The following is a 19,398-nucleotide window of genomic DNA, read 5'->3' on the forward strand; positions in this document are numbered from 1 at the left end:
GCTCTAAATTACAGCACTATAAATGGTTCATGGAGTACTTCTGTACATACCCTTAGGCTTTATCATCCAACATGGTACTTGACATTTTGATGGTGCACTTTACTCTTCATTACTACTTGTTCTTATATAACCATCTGTATTTCTGAAGATAATATATTCCCTATTGCAAAATGTGTATCTTTCTTGAGCACAGCTCACTTTCTCTTTGAATGTCTTTGGTGTCCTCTCTCTTCCTTTATTTTTGTAATATTGGTTGGTTCAGTATTCAGATGCAAACAACCTCACACCACCTCTACAGATGTATCCCAACCCAAACTTGCAGTGTCCCATGCTATCTGCTTTCCGACCTCCACACACTTCTGTTGAAGAGTCTTAATAAGGAATGCAATAATCTCTGTTCTCTTCCTAACCTCATGCACAGCTCTGCCAGGTCAGGCAGGCCACAGTGAAAGAGATGCAAAAGCAAAAGGGAAATAGTAAATTCTCTGCAAACGCCCACCACCCTCACCCGGCTCTAATATTCATCTGTACAGCCATGCATTCGGACTTGGCTTGCATGTTACCGTGTTTATGATACCAAATACACATGAAAGATTGGGACAGCATTACAAAACTTCCACATGGTGGCCTGTTTCATTCACACCTCTAAATGAAGCACCTGCTTATCTGAACTTTCAGAAACACCAAGAGCTACTGACCTTGACCAATGGGATCAATTTAACTGAAGATGGTAGAGTTTGCAAGAATGGGAATCCATTCATGTTCCAGTCATACTAAAAGCATCCACAAAATGGCCAAACGCCTGAGGAAACCTCAGGTCCTCTTTTAAACCCAGCAGCAGATTGGTTGCCTCCATGCCCTGCATAGCAAATGATGACACTGGGGAAATTTTCAAAAGCAATTCAGTGATTTAGGAGCTTTAAGGCCCGTGTTATAATAGTATTTAGGCTCCTTTAGGTACAAATATATGTCTACAGCAATTTCCAGGAATACCCAAGCAGGATAGCCATCTCATTCACATTGATTTTAGTAGGATTGAGGCTTCAAGTCATGTAGGCACTTTTGATAATCACACCTCTTTGCATCCTTGGGCACTTAAAGACCGTTGAGAATCTGGTCATAAGGCTCCTAAGTCACCGGACTGCTTTTGAAAAATTCACTCATCACCTTCCTCCCAGTCTGTTAAAGTACCATATTGCGCAATAACAAATATTTTCCAGAAAAGCAACTGGATTAGATACCATACCATATTATCCAGCTATAAACTATATCAGTCAGCTAAAAGTGTCAACAGCTGATACACTACTCAGCTTAGTATTGGTCTCAGTATCTCTTGTACTTTGTTCCCTGGGTTGGTTCTGCTGAAGGGCTTTAGAAAACAAACATTTTTATAGCTTTGGAATACTATCTTACAATGGCTTCAGCATTTTGTGTGAGGTGCTGGGAGTTCAGACTGCTCGAAGTATTTTTATACCTCATTTATGTTTCTCTGCGGGAAGTCTGTTCTTGAGCACACCTGCGTGCTCATTGCCTACTCCAGCCCTTACATGCCCAACTCAGAAATTAGGCGGCATAGTTATTTTGATGGTTCTTTGTGTGCTCACACCCAACCCAGAAATGAGGCAGCATAGCTATTTTGATGGTCTTTTGTGCCTAACAGAGAGCTGTTATACATTGTACTTCTGCACTCCCTACGTCTCTAATCACTAGCAAAGTTTTGGGAAACAAACCCAGAATGAAACGCTGGTTGTTTTTCACTGCATCTCTAACCAAAAGTTCCAAATCTTTTGTAAAACCATTTTTATTTTATCTCACTTAACATATATCTCCGTATCTTTAATAGCCGTTTCCTTCAAAATTTGTCCTAAGTCTTGAATCTTAACAGACTGCATACATCGTGAATCACATTCAACACTGGTGCAGCTCAACTGAGTTGAATGGGATGACTCTTCCCCTCTGAACTATTTTTCTTTAGGGGATTTTGGCACTCATGCTTCTAATTCCAAAGGGGCACAGGAAAAAGCAAAAATAACCAAAGAAGGAAGGTTGTTCAGCAGAAACTAACATGACTAACAAGACTCTAGCTTGAAAGTACTGAGCTTAAGTCATCTAAAACCCTTTTTTTCTTATTTCTTTTTCCATAACTTGACATCTTTCCTTTCCTTTGTTTTTTTCTAAAACCGAGCCTTGCATTTATTAAGACATAAATAACTGTAGTCCACAAGTAACCTAATAGCACAGTTTCAATCAGAGAAATAGCATTAATCAAAAGGAGATGCTAAGACCAAATGTGCTACTGCAACAGAGCGATGGAGAGGAGCAAGGGTCTATGCCTCTCCCTTGGCAAGGGGGAAGGGAAGGGGAGGGTTGCTGGCATGGCCAGAGGGGTGCTGCCCCTCACCACTGATTGTCTGTGAGGGCTGTCCATCATACGACCCTGCCCCTTACCACCAACTGGCGGCAAGTGGTGGGGCCACATGATGGACAACCCTCACAGACGATCAGAGGTGAGGGGCAGGACCATATGTCAGACAGTCCTCATAGCCAATCAGCGGCAAGGGGCAGAGCCACCAGAGCCCCTTGGCCAATCAGAGGTGGGGGGAGCCCTGCCATAGTCGATCCACAAAAATGACTGCCAGCCTAGGCATCTGCCTGGGAAATCAGCCGGCAGCCACTTCAACTTTGGTAGACCCCTAGTAATATTCTTTAATCTTACTCTAGCAAAGCTTTCACTGAAGACTAGGAGGATTTTGCTTGTGTGAACACAAATGGTTGTAGGATTTTGGCCGCTACTATAACAATCTATGCACCTTTTCAATTATGGATTGCATGTCACCTTGTGAATCAGAATCTCACGGCACACTTATAAGGTCAAGAATAAAATACTCCATTGTATAGACTGGTAAACTGAAGCACTGTCTAGGGAAGTAGCTTGGAGTTATTGGGTGGATAACAGAGGTGAGGTCTTGATCTCCATCAACATTAATGGCCAACTCCTGTTGATTTAAATGGCTCCAGAATGTCCTGAATCTGACATTAGTCTTCTAACAACTACAATGATACTTTCAATCACCTTAATTTTCAAAGACTTGAACTAATAATGACAGGAGGCCAAGCTGTTTAAATTAGAAGCGGCAGGCTTGACTCCTCATAGGTGTGACTTCCAGAGTTCAATTGTATCAGTGCTTTATTTTGTGTTGATCTATCACAGCAAGGCATACAAATCAAAACAAAGTGAGCCAATGATGATATCCGCACAGATTTTAATTAATTAGCAGGCTCCAGATTCACTTGTGCTCTAAGCACTGTTAGGTAAATTCACCTGGATTCTCTAAGACCACCACAAACATACGTACTTATCCCATAAACTTTTTTGGTGTCTACTCTAATACATACACACGTGATGCAGAGCTGCAGATCTTTACTTTAAATATGGAGATTGCTCTGTTTTTTTAAGAGCACTTCCTCTAAACTTTAGATCCCTACAAAACCAATCCAGTAACAGTCAGACTTTCTTCTTAAGTCAAGAACTGCATAGTATTCAGACTTAAGTCCTCAGAGTCTTTAAGTGAGGCAATAAAGCATAAATGAAACAATACACAGAATGCAATCTGTTAAATATAATAAGTCAAGATTGACATTGCCACAAGCAACAGAGCCTCCCTTTGACATCAACACTCCCTTCCTGAAACCCAGTGAGATTTATTAAGATTTTAACAGCTTGTTTCTAGCATTACTGATGTTTATTTAGGCCAAGTGGCGCCACTGGGAAATTTGGCTCTATTAATCAAGTAGGCAAACTTGTTTCTATTTTTACTCTCAGTAACGAAACCCACTGCAGCTGTATGAAACCAAATGCAAGATCCCAATAAAAAACATACTACTTCCTGTAGGCAGGGTCTGAGAGCAGAGTTTGGTTTTATATAAATACATAGCTGGGCTACTGGCATTCTGTGGAGACAACTGTGTCCAGCTCTTTGGAAAAAACTGCATGTTTATTAAAGTTTTTCAAGGTCATTTTTGACCACCAAAAAGTACTAATAATCTGTTTGATGTCTGGAACATTTTGTGGTGTCCTCCACATACAATTAACTTCATTTCACTGTCTGTGCATGTGTGTGCATGTGCATGTTACACCCACACACTTTTGCTCCCAATCCTTCCAATCACATTTAATCTTCTTGGAAGCATAGCAGTAGCTGCAGTATAACAGAGAATAAAACACATGTGGTACGGCTGTCAAATGATTAAAAAAACTGATCTGAGTTAGCTGTGCAATTAAAAAAATTAGTCGCAGTTAATCGCGATTTTAATTACACCACTAAAAACTCAAAATTATGTGCAGAAAAATTCAAAATTACGCAGGTACTTTGTATAGCTGGGGGGTGGTGTGCGTGTGTGTTGGGAGGGATTTGTGAAAGTGTTGGAGGCTGTGGGTGTGGGGTTTGGAGCCTGGGGAGCGGCGGTCCCCACAAGCCCTGGTAGGACGCGGGGTACTATGGATCAGGATTGAGGAGCATCAGCAGGGCTGGAGGGGACTGTGGCTTGGAAGTGAGGGGCAGACACACACACACACACACACACACACACACACACACAAAGAGAAAGAGAGACACAGGCAGACACAGACAGCAAGCACTGTGCTGGTAAGTCTGTGGAAGGGGAGGGGCGGGGAGAGAGGAAAGTGGGGGCAGATTGATGTGCCCACGTTAAGGAAGGGATTGGGGCAGGGACAGAGGCAGGTGCTGGGGTGAATGGGGCCCCAGGGTCAGGACGGGTCAGGTCATGGGATGGAGCCACAGGAGATTCGCCCAGGGATGTGGGGTGGCACACGGTTCCCCGCCACTGCATACAACCACCCAGAGTCCACAGTGGAGCTGCTCTGCAGTATTCTGCCCTGCCATCACTGCCCCGTTGGGTGGCAGAGCAGTGCCCAGGTGCAGAGTACTGCAGTGCCCATGTGCGGGTTCCATAACCATGTGCGCAGTTAATACATTAAAAATGAACACAAGAACCAAATAACAAGTTAATCGTGCACCTTAACTGTGATTAATTGACAGCCCAAGTTTTTATTTGGGGCTGGACTCGATCTTCCGAGGTCCCTTCCAGCCCTAACGTCTATGAAATCTATGAAATCTCAAGCATCAAGAGAAGCATCAGAAGGATTCTCTTAGCAAACTTCTGACAAAGCCATTCTGAGTCATTTATCATTTCAAAATAAGCACTTCAAAAAAGGAAATGCTGACAATGTTAAAAGGATCTGAGAGTGAACTTTCTCATTTTACCAGGATATCGAATAAATTACAACTCAGTGCATACATGAACTATCTGAAGATGATGGTGCTCTGATCACTGGATTTAGGAACCAACTGTTGACGGGCTACTGGAAAGAGATCGCCATTTTTATATTTTTGTCTACCTGGCACGGGTATAAATGATGCAAAACTTTTGCCTGATTTTCCAGTCTATAAAACCCAGCAGTCTAAAATGCAAAATATTTGCAGCACATTACTCTGTGAATTCCCTGCAAAACAAATCATTGCAAACACCTACCTTACCTATGCAGATGCAAAACATCGGCAAAGACAGTATGCTCATTGGTACATGTCCTGCCAATTGCTGAGAGCTATAAAACTGATCTAACAACACAAGTGTAAAAACTACAAACCCTTTCTCTTGCATTACACATCTCCTTTTCAACAAACCAACATTTTTATAGCTTTTGCTTCACAGGCAAGGCAATCCTGGCAGGATTAAAATATTTGGAAAAAGATGCCGACATCACAGATTAATAAAAGTTGTAGGGTTGTGTTTATAGTTTAAGCAATATACATAAGAAAAGCCTTGGAACTTCCTTATACAGCAGTGTTCCTGCTCACATTACTCCTTGCTTTGATAGTTAATGCAAATTCCTAAATGCTTGGGTCTATCTAGAAGCAGCGACTCTTAAAAAAGAAAAATCTAACATTTGCTGTGGGGGGGGGGAAACAGTACAGTACCTGAAAGGCAGTGTGCATCTAAGAGAAGTCTCAGGTCCTTGACTGCATCTTGCCCCTTTGTCATGGCACTTCCAGGAGCTGAAAACTTTGCAAAAGGGACGATAATCCTCCTACTCCCAATTTATTCAGCAGAGGATTCTGCCTCCCCTGCTATTTCCATCTGCCCCTGCCAAATGAGGGGGGAAAGGGACTTTCCTTACACTTTGCTCCTCACTGTTTGCATGTATTATCCAACGATCTTTCTCCTCCTAACTGAACTTTCACTTTCATTTCATGAGGTAATGGAATATAACTAGAATGGCTCTCAAAGCGAAAGGGAACGAACAAAGTTAAAGTATGGGTTTTGCTTTCCCCTCAATGGACATGAGTGGCTCTAGAGTGGATTTAGATTTTCTCTTAGGACAGAAAACGTAGCTTGAGAGTTTGATCAACAGTGAGAAATCAGGAGTCCTAAGTTTTTTTTCTCCATTGTGTTGCATCCTATATCAATTGGCTCTTGTCTGCCTCAGTTTACCCATCTCTAAAATGGGTCACAAAGGTGTTAGATAGATAGATATATGCTCAAACCTGCACTTTTTCCCCCAAGTGAATGTGCTGTGGAGGTAAGCATGATCAAACCCAGTGGCCATAGGGTGTTTTGAGAACTGTGGAGAAGAGGCTAGCAGAAAGCACAAGAGTCAGCTCTATGAAGGAAAAGACAGCCCCTTGTGACCTAAAGCACCACAAATATTCATAGAATTCTTAAGCTTTTCTTCCCAGAATATAAGTGAAAGGGCTGGGACCTTGCAAAGGTACTGCTGCGTCCCAGACTGCTGAAACAGTCTGATCCCAGCACATAGAAATATGCAGTGAGGGGGATGTCTACAAACTTTATTCTCAAAACAAATGTTGATCATTTCACAGTTCAGCTGTGTACACTGCAAATTTAGGTGAAGGGACAGAGTAGAGAAAACAAATCCTGGAGAAAGGGACCAATCTGTGTTTTCTTTCCAATGCAGGAGTGAGTCTGTTTGAATTAGAGAGGAATCTGATGGGTCTCTGCTGTCAAAAGAAGGGTCCGAACTCTGACATAGCGCCTACAGACTGCAGCCACAGGGATTCTGCTCAGATTTGGGGAGGCATACAAGTGCAAGGGTCCAGTGAACTGGGACTCAACGCAGTCATCTGGTGAAAGTCTAGCAGCAGTGTTGCCTAGTCTAGAAGGTAAAAGGTGGCACTACCTTTATAAACAAGCCTATAAAAAGCCCAGCCCATGTCAAGGAGAGAAAAGTGGTGATGGGAGGTATGTGTGCGCGGGAGGGGGTCGTGAGGGAGTGTGGCTGTGTGTGGAGGAGCAATACGGGATGTTGGGTTGTATATGTGGGAGCTGGGGTGTGGAGGCAGGGTCTGGAGACCCCCCACACACTCCCCCTATGACACACAGCCCTTGCTGCCACCAGTGACAGCAGCCCTTGGGACACTCATGACCCGTACAGGAGCCTGCACCAGCGCCCCATGACATACGAGTCTGACCAGTGCCGGGGGTGAAGAGCGTAGCCCTGCAGGCTGCCTCTCTTGCATCGGGCTCTGCTCAGCCCATGTGCAGCTCCGTGCAACCATGGGGAAAGCAGTGCAGGCTGGTGTCAGCTGCCTTCCCCGCCCCCTGCTTCCCAGGACCTACATGGCAGTGGACAGGGAAGACAGCTGACTCCAGGCTTTCTCCAGTAGTGCAGAGCTGCACATGTGCTGTGTGAAGCCCAGTGCAAGAGAGGCGATTGTTGGGGCTACGCTTCTCACTCCCACTGTTCAGCGCTGGCTGGAGCTGGGAGCCCGGACCTGAGCAGGCCATGAGTGCCCCAAGAGCTGCTGCTGATGGCACTCCCCATCATGGTTATTCACACCTCACACCCACAACCTGCCCGCCCAGGCTCCATGCTTCCCCTGCTCCCCTGGGTGTGGGCACCATGTTCCCGCCCAGCTTCAGCCCCCTCCCCAGCACCTGCCCTCTCCCTACCTGTTGCCCAGAGCAGGCTGGACACTGGGGAAGGCATGCAGGTCCCTGGGGTGGCAGCAGCAGCCCACCTGAAAGCTTCATGCTGCCCAGGCCAGGTCCTTCTGCGACCCCATCTTGTTTTGGCAACCCACAGTTTGGGAACCACTGTATTACAAAAAAGCCCCAAATGAGCAACCTGCAAATAAAAAAGCCCCCCAAAAACATAACCCATGCCTCTCTAAAAATTAAAGCAACTTTTTAAAAAAACAAGCCCAACTCCATTTATTATAAACCGGTTTGGCAACACTGTCCAGCAGGACTTTCCAAGAGCCCTCTACCAGGGCTGTACAAGGAGATGTTCCTCCTCAAAATGCAGAGTGGCACATGTCAAGTTTCAGGATCATTGGTTGTAGCCATGTTGGTCAAAGGACATAAGCTGGCAAGGCTCTTTGGGTAGATGTGATATCTTTTATTAGACCAACTAAATAGTTGGGAAAAAGTTCTTTGCAAGCTTTTCATACACAAACACCCTTCTTCAAGCATTGGGAGACTGCTGTTGTTCTGAGTTCTCCAAGGTAAAAAAGAAGGTAAATGTGTGACAAGAAGTCTGTGAAAATGTAAATGAGTGGAAGTTTGGAAGACAACGGGTAGAGATAGGTGTGGAAAAGGGAAAAGGGCAGGGGGGAAGATGTGTGAAGGAATGCAAATGATCAGCTTCAGGCAGGTACCTGGTGAATCAGATGTCAGGCTCATAAATCCAATGTCAATATTAAACCCATGATTTTTTGTATTCAGATTTATTAAGTGAAGTTCATAGGCTTGTTTATGAAAGGTGTTTTGTAAGTTCCCTTTGAGGACTAGAACTGAGAGCTTGAAGAGGGAGTGATTGTCTTGTGAGAAGTGGGCACCCACAGGTAACTGGTTATTTTTATCTTGATGGATTTTCAATGTGCGTTCATTCTGGTGAGCAGTTGCTGTTTGGTTTCTCCTACATATTTTCCATCAGGGCATTTGGTGCATTGAAAAAGATATATAACTTTTCTGGAGGTGCAGGTGTAAGATCCAGGAATGGTGATAGTCCTATTGTGGGGTGTAGTTATTGTGGGGCTGGTGGTGATGTGTTGGCAGGTTTTACATGTCTTGTCCTAGCATGGTCTGGATCCATTTGGTGTGGTTTGGGTCATAGGGAGTTTGCTTCTGGTGATGAGGTTAGCAAAGTTTGGTGCTTGTTTAAAGGCTAGGATGGGTGGTTCTGGAAAGATCTCTTTAAGAACTGGGTCTTCTTCAGGTATGGGTTACAACTGTTTGAGCACTTTCCATATAGGTTCCAGGGCAGGATGGCTTGTCATAATGGAGTGCAATTTCAGGGGATTTTCTTTTTGTACTTCAGTAGTACTTCATGTGGCATCCAGGTGGCTCTTTCATAAGTGCAGCCTATGCCTCTGGAGAAGTGTCTTTGTTGGGTGAAAGCTGTTTTGAGATTTCTCAGGTGACAATTGCAGGTATTCTCAGTCCAAATTCAGTGGTATCGCAGAGCTTGGCTGTAAATTACAGCTTTTTTTATATATTTAGGGTGATTGCTTGTTCTGTGTAGATATGTATGTTGGTCCATGGGTTTCTTGTATATGGTGTTTTGTATTTTACCATTTTGGATAGTGATCATGGTATCCAAAAAAGAAATTTGGTGTTTGAGTATTCAAGAGATAGTTTGATGCAGGGGTGATGACTGGTGAATTTGTGATGGAAATCAATCAGAGACTGTAGGTTTTCAGCCCAAATGATGATGTCATCTACATATCTCAGGTATAGCACAGATTTGATGGTGCAGTTTTTGAGGAATTCTTCTTCCAGGTGGGCCATGAAAAGGCTGGCATATTGTGGGGCCATTTTGGTGCCCATAGCTGTACCCACGGTCTGGAGGAAGTGTTGGTTGTTGAAACTGAAGTTGTTGTGTGTAAGGTTGACTTGTATAACTTCAGTAATATCTTGAGGTCTGTACTCTGAGTTATAATCTTGTTCTTGCAGATATGTGAAATAGGCTTGGATGCCATCCTGGTGTGGGATGTTGGTATATAAGCTGGGTATTGCTGGGAAGGTGGTCGATGTTTTTGAGTTTTCATAAAAAGTCTGTTGTGTCTTGGATAAAACTCGGTCTTTGGGTGACAAGAGGTTTTAGGATGGATTTGAGGAAACCTGATATTTCTTTAGTTAGGCCTCCATGATTTGAAATTATAGTTTGCTGGGGTTCCCTTGTTTGTGGATTTTAGGGAGCATGTATAATGTCTTTTGGTTGGGTAGTGGAGGGATCAGGGTCCAAAGTTTTTTCTTGTAGTTCACATAGAAATGATGTGATGGTGCTTTTGAGTTTTGAGGTATTCAGAGCTCACCCAATCTTTCCCAGACCTCAGGTAAAGCCCACCCATGAGCTATCCTGGCCTTCTGAGGGACAAGCCTGCCTGGTATAACAGCAACATTTTCCTCCAGCATGTTGTGCACGTGATGTTTGAGCTGTTTGTTTCTACACATTCCTTTCAGCTCTTATGGGACAATTCTCATAGTAAGAAAAAGCCCTGGGGGTTAGGCTCTTGGCAATCATTATCATTGCCTCTCATTATCTTGGAGTATATGCCCCCTTTGCTGCCCCCCAGAGTGGGGGGGCAGCAAAGGCACCAGTCGCAGGGCTCAAGTGCCTATATACTAATGCTAGAAGCATGGGAAACAAGCAGGATGAACTAGCACTCCTGCTTGCACTAAACACCTATGACTTAGTGGGGCTAACAGAAACCTGGTGGGATTCATCCCACGACTGGGCAGTACATATTGAGGGTTATAGATTGCACAGAAAGGACAGGGTGGGGAAGAAAGGGGGAGGGGTTGCACTCTATGTCAGTGAGCAATATACATCAACCCTCATCAAGACAGAATCCAAGGATGAGAAGGTAGAAGGATTGTGGGTTAGGCTACATGAGGGGCAAGGAGAAAGGGATTTGTGGTAGGGGTCTGCTACAGACCCCCACATCAAGGGGAAGAAATAGATGCGGGGCTTCTGAGGCAACTCTCGGAGACCATAAAAGCTAAAGAGGCGGTAGTCATGGGGGACCTAAACTACCCGGACATCTGCTGGGAGACGCAGACAGCAAGGTCCCATCGCTCACGCAGGTTTCTAACCTGTGTACAGGACCTCCACCTGACACAGGAGGTACATGGTCCCACTAGGGGGAATGCCATACTGGATCTGGTATTGGCAACGGGGGATGACATGGTAGGGGACCTCCAGATCGGTAGCCATCTGGGGGACAGTGATCACCTAATAATAGAATTCAACATAAGACGTTGAGTGGGTAAGGTAACTAGTAGGGTGAAAGTGCTAGACTTTAGGAAAGCTGATCTCAATGCACTTAGGCGATTAGTCAAGGACGCACTGCAGAGTAGGAGTTTTGAAGGGATGGGAGCCCAAGAAGGGTGGCTGTGCCTTAAGGAAACGATCCTTCGGGCACAAAGCAAGACGATCCCCGAGCGAGGCAAAAGAGGGAAAGGGGCCAGGAGGCTTCCCTGGCTGACCACAGAAATCCAGGGCAGCCTAAGGGCCAAAAGGGGAGCACATAAAAAGTGGAAACAGGGAGAGATCACCAAAGATGAATATACTTCCTCTGCTCGTGCTTGTAGGGAGGCAGTTAGACGGGCCAAAGCTACCATGGAGCTGAGGATGGCAACCCAAGTAAAAGACAACAAGAAATTGTTTTTTAGATATATTGGGAGTAAAAGGAAGGCCCAGGGAGGAATAGGACCCCTGCTAAATGGGCAGAAACAATTGGTGACAGACAGGGGGGACAAGGCTGAACTCCTCAACGAGTTCTTTGCCTCAGTGTTCCTAAGTGAGGGGCACGACAAGTCTCTCACTGGGGTTGTAGAGAGGCAGCAGCAAGGCGCCAGACTTCCATACGTAGACCCTGAGATGGTGCAGAGTCACTTGGAAGAACTGGATGCCATTAAGTCGGCAGGCCCGGATGAGCTCCATCCAAGGGTGCTGAAGGCACTGGCCAACATCATTGCAGAGCCACTGGCGGGAATATTCGAACACTCGTGGCGCACGGGCCAAGTCCCGGAGGACTGGAAAATGGCCAGTGTGGTCCCCATTTTCAAGAAGGGGAGGAAGGAGGACCCAGGCAACTATAGGCCAGTCAGTCTCACCTCCATCCTTGGCAAAGTCTTTGAAAAAATTATCAAGGCTCACATTTGTGAGAGCCCGGCAGGACAAATTATGCTGAGGGGAAACCAGCATGGGTTCGTGGCAGGCAGATCGTGCCTGACCAATCTAGTCTCTTTTTATAACCAGGTTACAAAACGTCTGGACACAGGAGGAGGGGTGGATGTCGTATACTTAGACTTCAGGAAGGCCTTCGATACGGTATCCCACCCCATACTGGTGAACAAGTTAAGAGGCTGTGACTTGGATGACTACACAGTCCGGTGGGTGGCGAATTGGCTAGAGGGTTGCACCCAGAGAGTCGTGGTGGATGGGTCGGTTTCGACCTGGAAGGGTGTGGGCAGTGGGGTCCCGCAGGGCTCGGTCCTGGGACTGATACTCTTTAATGTCTTCATCAGCGACTTGGACGAGGGAGTCAAATGTACTCTGTCCAAGTTTGCAGATGACACAAAGCTGTGGGGAGATGTGGACACGCCGGAGGGCAGGGAACAGCTGCAGGCAGACCTGGATAGGTTGGACAAATGGGCAGAAAACAACAGGATGCAGTTCAACAAGGAGAAATGCAAAGTGCTGCACCTAGGGAGGAAAAATGTCCAGCACACCTACAGCCTAGGGAATGACCTGCTGGGTGGCACAGAGGTGGAAAGGGATCTCGGAGTCCTAGTGGACTCCAAGATGAACATGAGTCGGCAGTGTGACGAAGCCATCAAAAAAGCCAATGGCACTTTATCGTGCATCAGCAGATGCATGACAAATAGGTCCGAGGAGGTGATACTTCCCCTCTATCGGGCACTGGTCAGACCACAGTTGGAGTACTGTGTGCAATTCTGGGCACCACACTTCAAGAAGGATGCGGATAACCTGGAGAGGGTCCAGAGAAGGGCAACTCGTATGGTCAAGGGCCTGCAGACCAAGCCCTACGACGAGAGACTAGAGAAACTGGACCTTTTCAGCCTCCGCAAGAGAAGGTTGAGAGGCGACCTTGTGGCGGCCTATAAGTTCATCACGGGGGCACAGAAGGGAATTGGTGAGTATTTATTCACCAAGGTGCCCCTGGGGGTCACAAGAAATAATGGCCACAAGCTAGCAAAGAGCAGATTTAGATTGGATATTAGGAAGAACTTCTTCACAGTTACAGTGGCCAAGGTCTGGAACGGGCTCCCAAGGGAGGTGGTGCTCTCCCCTACCCTGGGGGTCTTCAAGAGGAGGTTAGATGAGTATCTAGCTGGGGTCATCTAGACCCAGCACTCCTTCCTGCCTATGCAGGGGGTCGGACTCGACGATCTATTGAGGTCCCTTCCCACCCTAGCATCTATGAATCTATGAATATATGAATCTTTCCCAGAAGCATTAGGAAACAAAAAGGAATTATCATGCAGAGACTCACAAGCAACTGAACTGTTCTCAGGCAGTTGGTTCTCTTTGGTGACCTTACTGAGTTTCTCAGCATTTCCAGAAGCCAAAACAAAACAAACAGCTGAACATCCTTGGAGACCAGATAAAAAGGCCGAGTGTTTGCCGGACTCTCTTCCCGCTGATGATGCAATTGATGCTTTACTCCTTTCCAGTAAATAGCAAATGGCCTTACATTTCTCTCTGCCATTTCCCATGTACTGGATGGGATAAATAAAAGGTTTACTATTTAAGATTTGTCTGTTTCTTCTACTTTAATTTTTAACCCTTTGGGATTTTGGGGGCTGAAAATGAAAAGGGCTATCTGTGCTCAAGCCCTTGAGAAGAATGCGAGGGGTAAGGGAATTGAAAGAAAAAAATCCATCCTCTGTGCATGATGGATACTTATCCAGCCTCAATAAAATCCTGCAATCCATTTGTCACGGATTCACCTACACTCAGAATTCATTTGGGGGTTCACCACCTATCATGCATAAGGATTTTCCTAAATTGGATTTACCACTGTGGTGTTTGCTCTGTATTTGCAGCTACTGCTAAACTGCGTTGGTTTTCTTTTTTATGTTTGTATGGACCATGGGTTTGAGGATCAATGTACTTTTGTATTTTTATAGTGTGCCTTGAAATAGGTAGTGAGTTGACTGTGGAATCAAGTGTCAGAGGTGCCCCAAGTTAGACAATAGCTATCCACACATCCAAGAGGAACCCAGTCTCTAGAAAGACAATTGAAATTGGTATGCAAATCAATCAGCCAGAAAGGTCACATAACTCTCAGTATGTATTTGAGTAGAGGACCTTAGCTTACAGACAAGGATTGGAGTATATGTCAAAAGAAGAAACACAAAGAGAACTTCTAAATCTCTCTCAAATGACACTGAGAAAATATGAATAGAATTTTACCCATCGGGTGAAGAGAATCACCTGCATGAGGCACAACTCCCAGAAGACTGAATAGAAGAATGAAGTATGTAAGGGATTTCTCTGGTATGCAGTAGTCATGTAGGTACTCCTAGCCTTATCAAATCCACCTAGTCCCCCAGATGGAATAGGGAAAGATGGGCTAAACTGATAATCTGGCAGGGCTGCTAGCTAAGGAAACATCCTTGAATTAGCTGCTGGTTGCACATGTTTTTTTTTTGTTTTTTTTTTAAAGGGCCGGGAACTGGGCCAGGTGGGGCAACCATGGGGTGGGGCTGAGAAAGGGGGTGGGGGTCAGGGGGTGGTGGGGTTCTGTACTGCACCAGTTCTTCACGTATCCGGGTGGCTCTTTCAAACGTGCAATCTACCTCTCTGGAGGAGTGTCCTTGCTGGGTGAAAGGCTTTTTAAGATTGGTGAAGTGGCAATCCCGGGTGTGCTCTTCAGTACAAATGCGGTGTTATCTGAGGGCTTGGCTGTAGATCACAGCTTTTTTCGTGTGTTTAGGGTGATTGCTGGTTCTGTGCAGATATGCATGTTGGTCTGTGGGTTTCACGTATAACGTGGTCTGTATTTTATCATTCTGGATACTAATCATCATGTCTAAAAAGGAGATGCACCAAAGTGTATAAACGTGGGAAAAAACTATCGTTCAGTGCGGCTCCCTGGTTTGTTGGGTTTTTTGGGAGCTAGTCCAAAGCTGTCTCCATTTCAAATAAAGCTGTTGTGAGCAATTTTGTGCTGGTGTTTGCTCCCTGCTTGCTCTAGCTAATGAGTAACAGGATCCATGGGCAATTGGATTGTCGTCTCCCTAGTCACTGGGCGCCACGTGGAGTCGGGGTCTAACACCAATTATAGCCAGCCTGGGAGAAAAATATTTCTAATTGCCTGCCTACCCACCTCCAGATGTTGCAGCCAATCAGGACTATTCAGGTGCTCTTTCCTGTTCCCTTGAGCTGCCTACACCTTTCTCAAAAGAGGAATCCATCAGCTCAGGGTCTGCTCCTTCACCCCATCACTCTTAGAACCAATGAGGATGGCTTTTTTCCTATGCTGAGATGCAGAACAAGATGCCTCCACCACAACTGTCTCCCTAATGCCACGCACATAAAAGGTAATGTTTTGCAACTGCACAAGGAATTCTGAATTAATCTAAGAGAAAAGTACAGCTCTCTGGGCCAAAAAACAAAACAACTATTTGTTTCCTGCTGCATCTGAGCCAAGCAGCTCTGGATTTGGGTCTGGACTTCACTGTGACTGGGATACCATTACACATACGTGCTAAACTAGCAGCCAAGGGAAAACCTAATATTCCTTTGAGGTTCTTCATTTCCTGCTGTCATGCTGATGCCAAGTTAATTCAGGCCAGGATCTGTGAGGTTTGAATGATGTTGAATGATGCCTGCAGTGTGTTCTGATTGTTGCAGATCTTGTGGTGGTGTGCTCAACCAGTTATTTTTCTCAAAAAGAGATCACAGCTAAGACCCTCCATGTGCTTTCCCATGCAGAAGCACTGTGAGTCAAAAAAACCCCAGTGAGTTTCTACCTGTGTTTAAACAATATATGGCTAATATAAATTCAGAGGAGTTCCCAAGCAAAAGGGTAACAGGCCATTTGAAAGCGAAAGTCTTAAGGTCAGTAATTTGCTAGACATCTTGGGTGTGTGTTGGACAAGAGTGTAGGGGAAGGAGAAGCCCTGGAAAAGGACCAATCCTAAAAACAATCTAGAAAAGATCCATCATGGGCCTGCATTTCCTCCTGTCTGTAATAATACCAACAAAGTCATGGCAGAGAGAAATTATAGGACAGCAGAGTGTTGACCCAAGCTGGGAGAGTGACTGGTGGTTCAAACATCTCCCTGTCACAGCTGTACATGGCTTATAGCTTGGCTTAGCCCTTTTCCGATAGCACTTGGAGAGACAAACAAACAGGGCTATCTACTTCTGCTTTTTCTTCTTAAAATAACAGGAAGCTCAGGCTTCTTATTAGAGCAGACTTGGTTTCTTGCAAAGTAGTTCTGTAAGTTCATAACTTACAGTGACATTTTTGTAGGTTCAGAGGAATGGTCCCAGCAGTGTTGATGGTCTTGTTATTGTTTATTCATGCTTGGTATGCTATCAACCCTAATCTTGGATCAGGGACCCTGTTCTAGTGTAGACTGATTTTGATCAAAGCTTGCCTACAAGATAACCAGGCGCTTGGCCTCCATCAGGCAGCAATTGTTTCCTACACATTATTCACCTCATAACTACACATCACATCCCTTTAAACTAAAGAACCCAGAGATCACTTCTTTATACTAGAGAGGACTTGGAGCCAAAAGCTTCTTGAACTAGGGGAAGTTCAGATCTGCACATGGATCAAATCTTTGTTGCTGCTTAACACTATTGTTTTTGCTTTAGTTTCTAGATTACAAATTAATTCACTTGAAATAACTAATATAAATAAAATTCTATAGAAGGTCTCACAAGGATCACAAGCAATCATTAACCTCCAGATGGAAGGAAAGAATTTGGGTTCTTCACCTCCACTACATTTTTTGGAAGACCATTCTAGAACTCCATTTCTCTAATGGAAGAAACCTTCTACATTTCTAGTCTACATGTGTGTGTGTCCAGTTTGCACCTATAGGTAGGGACCACTGGGAAAACCTGGCTCCTTCCAGGCTCACCAGAGTCAATTTCAGGTGTTTTTCAAGGCAGGCTCTCCCATGCCTGCCTCTGATTGGCTGAGGGAGCCCACCATGGGGCTGATTACCACCGTGGGGCTACTTACCATTGAGCAGTAGCACACAGGATGTTCTTCAGCTGTTTTAAGAAAATAAAGCTCACCACTTATTAAACAAGAACGTTTAAGTAAAGCTCACCACTTAGAATGCTTAATGAAACCGTAAGAAATAAACTTTGGAAAGGTCACTGCTAGCACGCCAGTGGCGCGCTCTGCTCGGGGCAGAGTTTTTACACTCCCTGTCAAAGTGGGAAAGTGAACAACCTGACTGGCTGAGCCCCAGCAGTGAATTAGACCCCCAGCAGGCAAAGCCCCCCCATGCAGCATGGGGCAGCAGGTATCACCCCCATGCCTGGCAGCAGCCGGTGACTGGGGGTATTTTTTTATTTTTTTTTTAAAGAGCCAGGAGCGCAGGCAGGGGATGAGGCCTGTCTGATTCAGAGATTTGGCTGGTTTAGCGGTGGCTGAATCTCCAAATCAGATTTGGCCGAATTGATCTGGGACAGTGATTCGAATCACCGAATCAAATCGTTGTTCCCCCAGATTGGCCGAATCCGAATCTGAAGCAAATACTAGCTGCTTTGTACAAGCCTAGTATTTAGCCAAGTTAATCTATAGTGAGGTAGAAGTCAGGGTGAGGTGCCTCTTCAGAGGAGAAATATGATCCTGGCCGGGGTTTACCTGAGAGGGCAATGACACTGAGGAGGGAATTCCCGACGTGCCCGAGACTGAAATTACCAGAGCACCAGGTGCATCACATTGGATCCTCCTAGTGCCCCAGGGCTACTTCCAGAAGGGAATTCTCTCCAGGGAGGGGAAAGAACACTGGCAGGATGGAAGCTCTGGTTGAGAGAGAAGAGGCTATTCCCCCAGGAACGGGGCTTGAGATTAAGACGGTCTGTGAGCTCAGAGGAGCTCTGTGAGTGCTGCTGTCTGTCAATCACAGTGGCAGCAAGGGTTAAAAGTCTGCAGCTTGTGAACTGCAGAGGGAAATCTGAATATATAGGAGAGGGTTTTTTTCTTCCTTTGAGGCAGATCAGGAGACTGCATAGCCCCAGGGGGGTATTTTCTCGCATTAATGAGGGCAATTAGTGGAGCCTGGAGTGAAACCTAGCCAGCTGAAGAGGGATTGTGGCCTAAAGGACCCACGCCTGTGGGGTGACAGCAGTAGAAGTACTGAATTTGGGGGGTTTTGTGTTTTATTCTCTGCTTCCTAAAAAGGGAAGGATTTCTCCTCGGCAGTTTTTGACTTTATCCTGCGAGTGAAGGAAGCCCTACAGGGCAACTGGATCCCGGGCATCCAGCCCTAGAAAAGAGAGGAATAGAAAACAAGAAGAGGGGTAGGATTGGTTTAATTTATCAAGCTGGGCAAATAAATCTGGGTCTGAGTTCTGGACAGTTTAAGACTCTTTTTCATGCCAGAGGTAACTATCCAGAAGAAAAATGGTAACTGGCTTTGACTTGGAGAAGACAGCCAGGCTGACCACACTCATATGTTCCAAATGATATCTGATACCATGATAACAACTGGTAGGTGTATGGCTGGGGTAAAAGGGGAAGTTGGAGCCCCACTTGGAAGATACCTTGCACCATAACAAGACTCATGAAGACAACATCACCTCCCCAAAAGAATAATCCACCAAGTCAAGGCAGGAAAGAATTAGGTAGAGATCAGAGTCTAATTAGTTGGCCAAGGTGCAGCAAGAAACCTTTTTTTTTGCCTGCCCCCCCACCCCTCGCCACTATGTGAAGCCCCTCCATATGGCAAAAAGCCCCTTTTTCAGTATATGCCCCTTTTAAGGATGCTTTCTCTTTTCTACCTTCTCTTCCTTCCTCCCTCTTCTTCTTTCATTATATTATTATTATTTTTATAAAATATAAAATTAGGCATCCTCCTGGCTGTCAAGTGACTACCTGATTGGCTCTGCAGTCACCTGCAGGCTGCCTTGCAACCTCTCTAAAAGTGGCAAGCATCCAAAGGCGTGCCGCCATAATGTATAATATAAACCACACGTGACAATAAGACCAATAAGTCCCAGGCAATAAAGTTCCTTCCAGTAAATCACTGGAAAATCAAGACAGATGAAGTATGTGTCAGTTTTAGTCTGCCAAGGGAGTAGTAATGATTCTGGCAAGCATAGATAATGCTGTGGGTTAGTAAGTTTAT

At 45.3% G+C, this 19,398-nt stretch overlaps 1 protein-coding gene across 9 annotated transcripts in view; it reads right to left on the reverse strand.

The window, feature by feature from the left end:
* Positions 1 to 19,398, reverse strand: part of LOC106737870 (uncharacterized) — a 101,829-nt gene that overhangs the window by 16,087 nt on the left and 66,344 nt on the right. Inside the window, exon 1 of one of the 9 annotated variants that reach the window (XM_014601977.3) lies at positions 6,000 to 6,207. The exons of the other annotated variants lie outside the window; for them this stretch is intronic. The gene's annotated coding sequence lies outside the window, so the exon portion shown is untranslated. Of the gene's footprint in view, positions 1 to 5,999; positions 6,208 to 19,398 lie in introns of those variants that run through there. 9 annotated transcript variants of the gene reach the window in all.

Source organism: Alligator mississippiensis, chromosome 8 (assembly GCF_030867095.1).
Source record: "Alligator mississippiensis isolate rAllMis1 chromosome 8, rAllMis1, whole genome shotgun sequence".
Lineage (NCBI taxonomy): Eukaryota > Metazoa > Chordata > Crocodylia > Alligatoridae > Alligator > Alligator mississippiensis.